We start from the raw sequence: 14,401 nt of genomic DNA, 5'->3' as shown, positions 1-14,401 counted from the left end.
TTCTACTATGTGGTGTACAATGGAGAAGTTATTGTCATGGATCAATGTTTTGGAATAATAAATATGCTTTTGCATTATATCCATGATGGGAAGGATCATATTTTGAATATCTATTAGTGTAGACTAGATCCTTGCTTCTTCTCTCAACAACTCTGCCTACATATCTGATAAGAATCTGATTTTCATATGATGTGCAGAGCTTAAACTAGGGTCAAGTTGCAACTATTGTGCACCAACCTTTAGATCTTCATCAATCTTTGTTATTTTTCTCTTTATTTCCTTTGTAAACTTCATAAATTTACACAACTTTTCAAAAAGTGATGTTACATTTGAGGTTTTAGGACTGGTCAAAATTGAGGAAAGCTCCACTTGTTGAATAGCTATTTGTTGAGCAATGTGCTCAAGCACTTTATTATCAAATTTCTTTTCTACTTTTTCAATCAATTTTTCTTGACCACTGGAGCCCTCATTAAACCTCTAGACTACCTCTTCTAATTGAAATAGAATGTGTTGAGAAGTATCAACTTCAACACCTATCGCCTCAGTCAAAATATTCTTGGCATCTTCTATAATTTTATATTCTCTATTTCTCTCCTCTCTCAATTTCTTCTGTTTTGCCTTCTTTTGGAGGATTTGAATAGGTATATACATATGATCTGTAGTGATATTTTAAAAATCCCATTTGGGAATCTCAATCTCCTCATCTAGGTCAATATCATTCTCTATCTCCTTACCTCTTCTCAAAAATCTTGTACTCGGTTGAGCCTTACATTCAACTATCCTTGTACTTAATGCCTTTGAATCTGGAATGGAAATAATTGTAGAGATAATAGGACTAGCAATGAAAATTGATATAGTTCCAATAGATGGAATATTGACTAGAATTCTTGATGAATCCAAAATTGAAGTACTTATAGAAGTATTCAAAACTGTAGAAGAAAAAACTGTAGAATCCAAAATTGTAGAACTCAGAACTGAAGTACTTATTGCTGAAGAGCTCAAAATTGTGGAAGCCACTATACTCATTGTTGATGATTCTGACTCAAGAGCTAAAGAAGAGGGAGGCTTTAGCTTGGTAGAGGAAGTGGTAGACACTTCTATCAATGATGTGCTAAGCTATGAGGGAGTGAAGAGTGATTGGACATTTGATGTATATGTTGTGGTCACAATCAAACTTGTTGAAGGTATCTCCAAACTTGATGATGCTGCAAGTTTAGCTAGATAGTGAGGAAGTGAGACAATGACTACAACTACTATCTTCATAGGATTAGTATCCTCACCATCTTCTTTGTCTTCCTTGGTAGCTTCTTCCTCTTTATCTTCTTCAACTTCTTCATTGCCAAAATGTGTTGGCTCGGTCAATGTTTCTTCTTCCTCATCATCACTATCATCATCCTTGACTTCTACTGGGAAGTCATTTTGTTTATGCAAGTGATAAAAATTATTCCACATACTTGTGGAATTCTTGACCACATGCTCTGTATCCTTTATCAAAATTAAACAAGTATTAGATCTAAGAGTCATCTTATCTTCATTCTTCTTTATGAACTCTTTTACCTTAGCATCTGTGATGCTCGGTACCAACTACCTTAGGGTTTGTTCCTATATATATTTAGCTATTTTCATAGCAAAGTCCTATCTTGGCTTTATTTTCTCTAATAATTCAATAGAAATCTGGGAGACTATATGGTCTGGCAAGTATTTCCATTTTCCCATCTTGGTTAGCACCAATTCTTCAACCTATTTCTTCTCAGCCTCTATCCTAGTTTCATACTTTAATGATTTGAAGTCGGTTATGTCAACATCTTCTTCTAATTGTTTCAATCTTTCTTGGAAGGTGGGAGGAGGTTTGATAAAGACAACTTCACTACCTTTCTTCCTAGGTCTCATGGTAAAAACTGTAGTGGATGGCTTGGTGATGATCACCTTGCCTTTCTTCTTCACTAGTTCTTCTTCCTTTTCATCATCTAATTCTTCCACATTTTCTCATTTACCCTTAGTCAACATAAGAGGTGTGCAAGTTTTGAGTTTTTCTATTCTCCTTTTTCTTTTGTTAATTGCCTGTGGAAGCTTGATTTTAAGCTCTATTCTTGCCTTGGCCTCATCATACATTCCAAAGTGTGGTGCCTTTAGATCAATAGGTTCATTTATCAAGGCTTCAATTATGTCCTTTGCTTCATCTATATTCACCTCATATAGAAGAATGTAATGTCCCTCCTCATATGTAATTATCAAATATCTATTAAAATTGTTATAGGAGATTGAAAGGGATATGAAGTAATGTTTTATGTTGTGAATGCCCTAATGAAAATTGAGATCAGTTGATACATCCCTATTTTAATACTCAGTGATTTGAAAGCTATTACATTATCTCAACTATTTAAACCTTAAAATTTAACTAATGATGATATGAGGTGTTTTCACCCAATGATAATGATGTTAATTATAGTACCTCGATGATTAGGTCATACACATTCAGATAGTTTAGTATTCCTTAATTGGTGATGTTTATGATTTTCAGGTATATGCATGTCTAATGATGATTATTCTAGTATTTTAATTTGAATTAATGAATAAAGTTATGTTTTATTAATTATGTAATTATTGATGACTAAATGTGTGTGCCAAAATTAGAAAGGGTTATTTAAATGAAGATTTATTTTTTGATTTATGTGACTATCCAAATAAGGTTTAAATATATGCATGTGATTTTCTTGAGCTACTGATGTGTGAAATGAGTGTGGAGGATTTATTAGTCAGGGAAAATAATAAATAATTGTAACTAGACCCTATGTACCATTTGTGAAAACTAGGGTTGAGAATAATAAAAGATGCAGACCTCATTGTTCATATTTTATTTGTATCACGAATTAAATCAATGTATCATTCTGTAAGTATTAAGTGTTAATATTTTGTAACAGTGACTTTATAGTGTCACTTGACACTCGTGACTCGTATATGCATTTCAACTTGATAGTTAGGGTTAACCAAGTAATATAAAGATCTAAGTTGGACTAGGTTAGTTACCTTGTTGCTAATTATTTAGTAATCAAGACTAATTACCCTAATCAAGATTAATGATTAATTTGCATTTTTGAGAGTTGTTAGGAAGTCCAATTTTTTTAAAGTGATTTGATAGGTCCCTAATTAGTCCTAGAGGCAAAAAATCATGAAAACTAAGTACCTAAAGGGTATAGGTATGGGTTGGGGGAATTTTCCACCCCTCTAGCCCCTTTTGTTGACTTTTATGGTCACCAAAATATCCTATTTTTGCTTTACTATGAAAATTGAATGTTTCAACATGAGTTGGATAAGTTAAACTCCACCTTGACGTTAGCCTTATGAAAAGTTGAGTTAGAAGTCTCTAGAACCTTAGGTAAGTGGGGGAGTTATGGCATTTTGGAGGTGATTGAATTAATATGCTATTTAAAGAAAAATTTGAGAGGGAAGGAGTGTTCACCCAACCTCTAGTTTTAGATAGGAATTTGAGATTAAAGGAGAAGGAGAAGGAAGGGAGGCTCATCTCAAAATTTTTAGTTGCCATAAACTTTTTATGAAGGTAGGAATCTCTCAAGCTCTTTTTGTTCATGTTGTATTTTATGCTTAAGTCATTTTGTTTGCATATGTATGTTAGTGTATTTGTTGAATATGTTTGGGAGGGATTGAAATTGGTTTTCTCAAATGTTTTTCTTTAGTATTTTGCTTGATTTTTGAAAGGATTATATGGGTTGTATTGGCATTACTCACCCTTAGATAGGGTAGAAGTAGCCATGTATGGGAGGAGGTCTTTAGTTGGACTCCAATAGTGTAGAGTCTCTTGTCAGGATGAGGAGAGGGAGAGAATAGGGTGTTATGGGCCTCTACTCATCAGCACAAACCATGTTTTGAGTTTTGAAATTTATAAAATAGAAGAACAAAATTTCTTATGATTATAGCCCCGAAAGGGCACCTGTTATGGTGTTGTGGCTGGCATCTCCTATTGGAAAAATTCACCTTCTCCTTAGTCTGGTTCAATGAAAAACCTATTGAACAAACCTAGATGGGAGTGAATGCCTGAGATTGTATTCATGTTAAGTTTGCTTGTCTCCTGGTAAGTTTTCATTCTCTCCATGATCACCTTGATGTGTTACAGACTTCATAATGGGTTCCCTATTGTAGAGCCAAGAATGAAATTTAGAATTCTTGTTTGAATTCAAATATGTTGGAAGATTTCTCCTTAGGATAGTGATCCTGTATAAAAATGTTATTTTTAAACTTATTGTGGAAATGGCTACAATGTCAAGTTTTCTTCTTGGTTCTTTCCTGGTGGAGCCTTTGAATTAGGCGATAAAATAAAATAAATGAGAAGTGGCTGGTCCACGTATGTTGATAAAAAAATTGAGTAATATACTTAAATATGATATTTCTAGTATTTTAGTTTTTGCATATGTTTACTTGAAATTAGATGTGATGATTTTTTATCTTATTGTGGCATTATATACTTCAAAATTCATTCACTTGATTTATGTTAAATGAATAAAATATTTTGGAATTAAAGATAGAGTAACTGAGGGGGGGGTGAATCAGTTACTAGCAAAAATTAATCTACAGATCCCTTAGATGTCTTAAAGATCTAGTTACTTCTAATATTTGATAAGCAATTGCTGTAACTTAGTAAATTAAACTATTACTTATCTTCAAGCATTCATGCATGTAACTAAAAACAAAAATTGAACACAAGAGACACTAGATTTAATATGGAAACCTAATATGGGAAAAAACCATGAAGTAACTAGTTACCAATTTTTCACTCTTCTGAAGTGAGCTCTGTTAGGAGCCAACCCTATTAAAGGTTACAATACACACTGTTAGGTGTGACCCTATTAGAGGATTTAATCACCCTATTAGGAGTGGCCTCACTAGAGGTCTTTAAAAAAATTCAATTGAACTATCACCTTGTTATAGGATTTACAAAATGGCTGTTAAACAAACTTTCTTAAGAGATTTGAAATCACTTTTACAATGGTTAGAAAGCAACAATGAGTTGACCTAAATAAGATGCAACTAAATTTTTTTGGCTATAGGTCTCTTTTCTGCATCAATAGATCCTCCTTGATCAAGTATAGCTTTTCTGCTCCTCAATGATCTTTGATCATCCTTCAAATTCGCTACCACAATAATCAGTCTTCATATCACATTAATTCCACACTTCCATCTTACACACTTAGAATTCACAACTTGACCTCTTAATTATACCATTCAGATTGTCAAGTTGGCTTATTCACATGTTACATTTAACAATAAACCATACATCTGTCGGGTAAAAATATTACTCTAAACAAATAAATGTTATTTCATATAATAGTGAAATCCTTTACTAGCCGACCTTGCTCGGTAAATATTGCTTCCAAAAATTTTCTGAGTTAACTTTCTTGACTTAGTTAACATTGCAATATTTTTAAAATCCTTTGGCTACCAAGTTTACTTAGTAAGAACTGAATTCTTTCAAGAGAGCTCGGTAAGAACTACTTCTACCTCATTTTCTTTGATGATCGAATGAGCTTGGTAAGAACTATTTCTACTACATTTCTTTTGATGATCGAGAGAGCTTAGTAACAACTAAATTTCTTTTAATTACCTTGAAAGATCAATAACAACTGTTTGCTCGGTAGATACTGCAAGTTTTTTTAGCTAACCTTCAGGGCTCGGTAAATTCTATCCTTAGCCTTGCTGACCTTCTGAACTCGGTAAACTCTGTTCTTAGCCTTGCTGACCTTTTGAGCTCAGTAAACTCTATCCTTAGCCTTGATGACCTTTTGAGCTCAGTAGACTCTATCTGATGACTGATATGACATTTGTGTGACATCAAAGATAACAAATAGTTGAAAAATTGTATCCAACTATCTTCCTCTTTGGCATTGATGGCAACACAACATGTCATAGCAGAATGAAATTTGAAAATAAGTCTTCTACTAATAGAATACTTCACTTTTTTTTTCAAATATAGCAAAACTCCCTCTTTCATAATAATCTCTCCCTCTTACACAAACTCTTATTATTTTGCAAATTTTAGAAAGATATGACATTATACTCTCCCTCTTTGACAACACATGCCAAAGACAACTCAAAACAACTGAATAGTATTGCACCTGATGTACTAATTCATATGCAATGTCTTCATTGGTTTGCTGCATCAACTAATAGATCTTCAATTCTATTTCTGTTGATGCAACACTAAAACTATATTTTAGTGAGCTTCAGATAGGGGAATGACCCCTAATTTACCTCTTAGATACAAGAATGCATCCTTAGGTAAAGGCTTTGTGAATATGTTAGTAATTTTTTCCTTTGTATGGACATATTCCAATCTTATTTTCATTTCTTGCACTAATTCTCCAACAAAGGGATACTTTATGACAATATGCTTGGTTTTTGAATGCATCACTGGATTCTTAGAGATGTTAATTGCACTTGTGTTATCACAAAACATAACAACAAGTTCTTTGATTTCTTACTTCATACCTTCCAATAATTGTTTGAACCATACAATGTTTGAGCAGTTTACTGCTACTGCAACATATTCAACCTCTGCTATGTATTGAGATGAAAAAATCTAATTTTTACTTGTCCAAGAAACCAACATTTTTCCAAGAAAGAAATCTCCTCCAATTGTGCTCTTTCTGTCATCAATATTTCTTGTCCAATCTGCATCAATGAACACCTTAAAATCCCGATTTCCTCTAAGTTTGTACCATAATCAATATTCTTCAGTTCCTTTTAAGTATCTCATGATCCTTTTGATTGCCATCATGTGATTTTCCTTTGATTTTTTTGAGAATCTTGCTACAATTTCTATTGCAAGGGCAATGTCTGGTCTTGTGTGCACTACATATTGCAACTTTCAAATCATGGATCTATATAATGTCTAGTCCACTTCCTTTGATTCATCATCTTTGGTTAGTTTTAATCTAGTTCACATAGGAGTCCCAACTGGTTTGCAGTCTTCTATACCAAACTTTTTTAGTATCTCCTTGATGTATTTAGATTGAGTGATGCAGATGCCATTCTTATTCTATTGAATTTGAAGACCAACAAAGAATTTGATTTCACCAAACACTGAGATTTCAAATTTTTTGTTCATTTTTTCTAAAAATTCTTTGCAAAGATCATCATTTCTTGTGAACAAAGTATCATCTACAAATATTTGTACCAAAATAATCTTATTATCTTGTCCATCTTTTATGTACAAGCTATTGTTGTCATTAGTTCTTTGAAAACCAATCTGAATAAGATAGTTATTCAATCTTTCATACCATGCACTAGGGGCTTGTTTCAGACCATATAATACTTTATGCAATTTGGAGACCATGTCCTTCTTGTCTAGATCAAAAAAACCTTCAGGCTATTCAATGTAAATCTCTTCATCCAATATGCCATTGAGAAATTCTGACTTGACATCCATCTGATAAACTTTGAATCCTTTGAGTATACAAATGTAAGTAAGGTTCTGACACCTTCCAATCTTGCAATAGGAGAAAAAGTTTCTCCATAGTCTACAGCTTCTTCTTGAGAGTATCCTTTTCATACCAGTCTAGCTTTATTCCTTGATACCTTACCATCTTCATTTAATTTTTTTTGAATACCCACTTTGTTCCAATCACATTTTTGTCTTTGGGTCTTAGTACAAGAGTCCATGTTTTGTTTTTCTCTATTTGTTCTATTTCTTCATTCATAGCTTCAATCCAACTTTCATCATCTAGTGCATCTTTAACATTTCTAGGTTCAAAATTAGCAACTAAACAAGTGCCTTTCAACTTACTTCTTGTAATTGTTCCTTCTAATTTATCTCTAATGATCTGGTCTGGTGCATGATGCTTTCTAACATACTTGGCTAACAAAGGCTCCTTTCCTTTTGAATGACATGCATTGTTATCCTTCTGTGTCTCAACCTTTGGTTCTGATTCTAGTTGCTCAGGCTCGGTAGATGCTAACTCAGTTTCAAATAGGTATTGACTTGGTTTGAACTTGTTGTGACTTAGTTAATAAAGATTCTGGAGTTGAGGATTCTTGATAAATAAGTATACTTGGCATTGTATCAGCTTCAATGCAAACAAATCTTCTATAGTCTTCAGGTTCCTTTTTGCTTTCTTCTTCTATTCTTTCTGCAAACTCATCAACTTTCACATGTGCACTTTCTATGACTTTGTGAATAGATAAGTTCAAACATCTATATGCTTTGCTTTTTCAAGAGTATCCCAAAAATATTCCTTCATCACTTTTTACATCAAATTTACCTTTTGTAGAGTCTTTCAAAATGTAACATTTTCTTCCAAATGCTTTTAGATAACTTACATTGGGTTTGTAGCCATACCATAATTCATAGGGTGTTTTAAATGAGTCTTTTTTCAGCTATACTTGGTTCAAAGTATGAATTGCAGTGCTGATGGCTTCCTTCTAGTATTTGATGGCAATGACTTTCTCAATTATTAAGGTTCTTGCACAATCCATGATGGATATGTTCCTTCTTTCTGCTATTCCATTTTGTTCAGGAGTTCTAGGTGCTGAAACTTGTAATTTAATTCCCCTTTCAATGCAAAACTTATTGAACTCATGTGAAATGAATTCACCACCTCTACTAGACCTTAAGCATTTTATTATTTTGCTTGTTTCTTTTTCTACTCTAGCCAAATACCATTTGAACTTTTCAAATGCTTCTGATTTCTCTCTAAGGTACATGACAATCATCATTCTTGAATAATCATCAACAAACAATATGAAGAATTTTTCACCCGTATAGCTTTCAATGCCAATAGTTCCACAGAAATTAGTATGCACAATTTCTAGAACTTCTTCAGTCTGATAGTTCTTGCTTTTAAAATTAGTCTTTCCCATTTTACCAATTTTACAATTTTTGCATAGACCAACCTCAGGTTTCTTTATGTTAGGAATACCTCTTACTTTCCTGAATTTATTGATCTTTATCAAGTTTTCAAAGTTTACATGACATAACCTCCTACGCCATAACTAACTTTCTTCAATTTGAGCAATGAAATATGAATATTCACCAAGTTCAAGATAAAATAAGTTACCTTTTGTTTGACTGCTTGATCCAATCAGTTTTCTTTTGCCATCCAACAATCTTGCTTTTCCATGCATAAATTCTACTTTGAATGCATTATTGAGTAGTTGTGCCACACTTAAGAAATTATGGTTTAGTCCTTATACCCAATATGTATTATCACATACAAGTTTTTTGGTTAATGAGATTCTTCCTTTTCCTCTTATACAACAAGGTTCAATGTTACCAAATCTTACACTGCCACCATCATAGTCTTCAAAGTATTCAAACTTAGTTTTATCACCAGTGATGTGATGAGAACAACCACTATCTATGATCCATGTATCATTCCTACTCATATGAGAAATGAGTGTCATTTCTTCATCATTATCAGACTCATCTTTCACAGCAATGTAGACAATTTCATCTTCTTCTTCATCATTAGAATCATTCGAATCTTTAGCCATGAAACATGTTTTCTTACCTTTATCTTTGAATGATTTGAAGTCTTTTTTGCCATTGTACTTGTGACGTTTCTTCTCATCCTTATTCTACTTATTTGGGCACCTCGCAGCAATATGTCCAATTTCTTCACAAGAAAAATAGATTAGAGGAATATTACCTTTGTATTTCCCTATGTCTCTTGAATATTTTCTTGCTAGTAGAGCTTCAACCACTTCAAGATCACTATTTGAACTTTGTTTTGATTCTTCATCACTGTCTGATTGTCTGATAGTTGCCTACTCTTTAAGCTCAGCTTACTAAGGGGAAGTTCTTTTCTTTTTATTCTTACCCTTCTATTCCTTCAAGTACCCAACTTCCCTATCGTGTTGATACACTTTCTCTATCCTAATTGGAGGCTGAGCTATGAATGTTGGCACTATCACTTTTGCCCCCCTTCCCTTTATTGGGTGAGGTGTAGCCTGTGGGATGACTACTTCAGGAACAATGTCCAATTTGAATGGCTTCTTAATCCATTGTCATGTCAATTGGATGATGTGTCAGACCCTATGATTGATATCATCATTTTCTTCTCTATCAAATTCTACATTCATGATAGGTCGATCATATATCTTATCTTAGTTATAGAAGGGATCTAAGACCTCTTTAGTGTCTTGTTGCACAATATTTAATGGGACCTTTATTTTCAAGGCACTACTCGCCAAATAAAGAGTCATCCTACAATAATGCCTTATTTGGATATCGTAGTCATCTACTACATTCATCCAATGATCCTCTATGGAATTTTTGTGTTTGAACTATTTTCCTGCCAAGTACTAAACTCCACCAATGTTGTCAAAATATGGACGAGGGGAGTTATAATCCCCCAAAGGATACTGATCCTATTCTAACTCAAAAATTGTAATATCCTACTTCTTGAAACCAAATGGACCTATGGCAATGGGCTATACCTAGGTCTTCTTATGTTGCTTCCTTGCTCTGTCATATGCAAATGAGAGTTGTCATGCGATCTCTAGAAAAATTAGTGTATCACATGGATACCTAGGGATCTTCTTAGGGTTTATAGTTGTATCAACATTCTTGGCAGCTGGAACATAATTGTCATAGTTGTCTAGCTCAAATGTAGTCAATCTTCTAACTATGGCCTCTAGATTTATTTTATGATTTGCCTCACATCTTCTTTCTTTAATTTTAGAGACTTTGATTGCATATATGGGAAGTAGAGTTATAACAACTTTACTTATAACTGTCTAATCATTGATATCTCCTCCAGATGCTTTGATTGCACTAACACATGCTTTGACTCTTTCAACATACTTTGCAATATTTTCATCCTCTCTCATCCTCATTTGATAAAATTGTCCTCTCAAACTTTCTACTTTGGTGCTTCTCACATTTTCATCTCCTCCATTTATCTCTTTCAACTTGTTCCATATTTTAAAGGTAGTTTTGCAATCCTTGATGTCATCAAATTCATCTTAACTTAGAGTAGATGCTATATCTATCATCATGTTATTGTGAGTCTTTTTTTCAGCAATATCATTGAAAGATAATGTACTAGAAGGTTTTACATATTTTTCATCAAGGTACTTTAGCCCTATACCACCAATAGAAGCCAGATGAAGCCTCATCAATCCTTGCCATGCTGAGAAGTTGTCCCTGTTAAGTCTTGGAATTTCTCTTTTGTAAGACATCCTGATCTTTAGCTTAGATCCTTGAAATATTTTCTTGCAAGCACCAAAAGCTCTAATACCAATTGATGGAATTAAAGATAGAGTAACTGAGAGGGGGGGTGAATTAGTAACTAGCAAAAATTAATCCACAGATCCCTTAGATGTCTTAAAGATCTATTTACTGCTGATATTCAGTACAAAATTGCTGTAACTCAGTAAATTAAACTATTACTTATCTTCAAGCATTCATGCATGTAACTGAAAACAAAAATTGAACACAAGAGACACCAAATTTAACCTGGAAACCCTATATGAGAAAAAAACACCAAGTAACTAGTTACCAATTTTTCACTCTTCTAAAGTGAGCCTTGTTAGGAGCCAACCCTGTTAAAGGTTACAATACACATTTTTAGGTGTGGCCCTGTTAGAGGATTTAATCACCCTATTAGGAGTGGCCTTGCTAGAGGTCTTTAGAACAATTCAATTAAACTATCACCTTGTTTGAGGATTTACAAAATGGCTATTAAACCAACTCTATTAAGAGATTTAAAATCACTATTACAATGGTTAGAAAGCAACAACGAATTGACCTGAACAAGATGCAATTGAATTTTGCTAGCTACAAGTCTCTTTTCTACATCAATAGATCCTCCTTGATCATGTATAGCTTTTTTGCTCCTCAATGATCTCTAATCATCCTTCAAATTTGCTACCACAATAATCAGTCTTCATATCACATTAATTCCATACTTCCATCTTACACACTTAGAATTTGCAACTTGACCTCTTAATTATACCATTCATATTGTCAAGTTGGCTCATTCACATGTTACATTTACCAATAAACCATACATCAGTCGGCTACAAATATTACGCTAAACAAATAAATGTTATTTCATAAAATAGTGAAATCCTTTACTGGCCAACCCTTCTCAATAAATATTGCTTCTAGAAATTTCCTAAGTAAACCTTCTTTACTTAGTTAACATTGCAATATCCTTAAAATCATTTTGCTGCCAAGTTTAGTCGGTAAGAACTGAATTCCTTCGAGAGAGCTTGGTAAGAATTGCTTCTACCTCATTTTCTTTGATGATCGAGTGAGCTCGATAAGAATTGCTTCTGCCACATTTCCTTTGATGACCAAGAGAGCTCGGTAAGAACCAAATTTCTTTTGATTACCTTGAAAGCTTACTAACAACTGTTTTCTTGGTAGACACTGCAAGTTTTCTTAGCTAACCTTCTGGGCTCGGTAAATTTTGTCCTTAGCCTTGCCGACCTTCTGAGCTCTGTAAACTTTGTCCTTATCCTTGCTAACCTTTTGAGCTCGATAAACTGCTCCTTAGCCTTGCTGAACTTCTAAGCTCGATAAGCTCTATCCTTAGCCTTGCTGACCTTTTGAGCTTGGTAGACTCTATCTGATGACTGATATGACATTTGTGTGACATCAAAGACAACACACAATTGAACAATTGTATCCAACAAAAATGATGTTTCACCTTCCTACGACATTCTTATGTTTCAAAATTATATTGATTTGGTTGAGGTTAATTAGATAACATGGTGATATATATTAAGTTATGCAATTGAAGTTTAAAATATGTTAAGAAAATTTGCATTTGATTGATACTTAAATTTCGTAATTATACTTCAGTACGAGGAAGTTAAGTAATTCTATTTGAATACTTATGTATTACTTTTCATCCTATTATCACTTTCATAAAAAATAAAATTGTTAGTTCATTTCTGCCCCAAATTTTGGGCATGACATTTCGATATCAGAGCCTAGTTTTGTGACAATGGGCAATAATGGGTCCATGTTAAGTGTGGACATTTAAAATTTACTATATGAAGCATGGATTTCTTGTTGCAAAAATTTAATAATAAAATATATTTCTTCTAAATTGTGACGCTGATAATTAAACTAAGAAAATTTGAGTTTATGAATAGTATTTCGTTTTACATTTTTGTAGTTAGCAAGAAGCAAAATATTTCTATTCAAATTCTAAGGCATTAAATTTAATCCTATATTATAAATGCAATTAGAAAAAAAAAAACCTCCTTGTCATAAAAAAAAAAATTGCTTTCAAAATTAACACTTAGATAAAAAAAATGGACATGAAAAAAAAAATACCCCCAAGAGAAAATATTCTCTTTGGATTTTGTATGGGGAAAAAGTTAATTTCCCTTTTTGAACAAACAATTTTAAAGGTTCCCTAATTATCCTTATTTGAACTTATTAAATATTTACTATTTAAAAAAAAAAGGAAAAAAGGAAAAAAAAAGTTTACTAATACATATAATAAAAATCCTATCCTATCCTATCGAATTTAAAACCACCAACTAAAATTTATAATTTCTAATCCCATCCCCCTTGGTGCACAAACATATATGACCTATGGCACACTTATTACATTGACTTCTTCCCCAAGGGTGGTGAATCATATTTAGTTTGATATGAATGAGGGTCTTGGTCTTAAATGGTGATTGGAGGATAGCCTAGTTAGTGTCTATCAAAACTTGCATCTTCCCTTTTCACTGTACCTTCTAAAATTTTCTTGGGATAGCGTGATGCAAGTTGGAAGGTGCTCCATTAGAAGAGGTGACAGTTTGAAAAAAGAGCTAGTGCATTAAAGTGATAAGGAAGTGGAAAAAGGAGGTTAAATATTAAAGTTATAGAGAATTAAATGTTGCCTTTTTTCTTTTAATAAACTCCCTCCCTCTTTGGTTGGCATACATGTCTTGATGTGCCTTGGATCATGTGAGGGCCTCCTTGGTAGGCGTCCAAGGCAAGTGGGCATGATAGGTTTCAAAGTAAAACATAAAATTCACCTTCCTTGCTTGGGATCTCCATCATATCATTCCTCCCATTTGGGGGAGAATGACTTGGGCAATGCTCAAACTCCATGAGCAGCGTGCCAAGCATTTTGGGTAGGTGTGTTTGGGCATGGGAGAATGCAAAAAGTGGATGGAACAATCGACTTGTCCCTTTTGCAAAGTGTAGGATAGTAGGGGTTAGTGGGAGTTTATTTAGTAAGTTAGAAATTTTTAATGCTAAATAGGGTTAATAAAGTTTAGTGATTTTGTGGATGTTTAGAAAATCAATAATTAGGATATGTTAGTATGTCTTGAACTTGTTGATAAGATTTTTTTTTTAGTTGTTAATTGGAATATGTTTTAAAGTTTTAAAGTTAAGGTTAATTATGTTAGATGTTAAGTTTTAGTTAGTGGT

This window comes from Cupressus sempervirens, chromosome 6, assembly GCF_028749045.1.
Source record: "Cupressus sempervirens isolate cs-2001-9-10 chromosome 6, ASM2874904v1, whole genome shotgun sequence".
Classification (NCBI taxonomy): domain Eukaryota; kingdom Viridiplantae; phylum Streptophyta; class Pinopsida; order Cupressales; family Cupressaceae; genus Cupressus; species Cupressus sempervirens.
The sequence above is the reverse complement of the archived record's forward strand: the minus strand, read 5'-3'. Positions refer to the sequence as shown.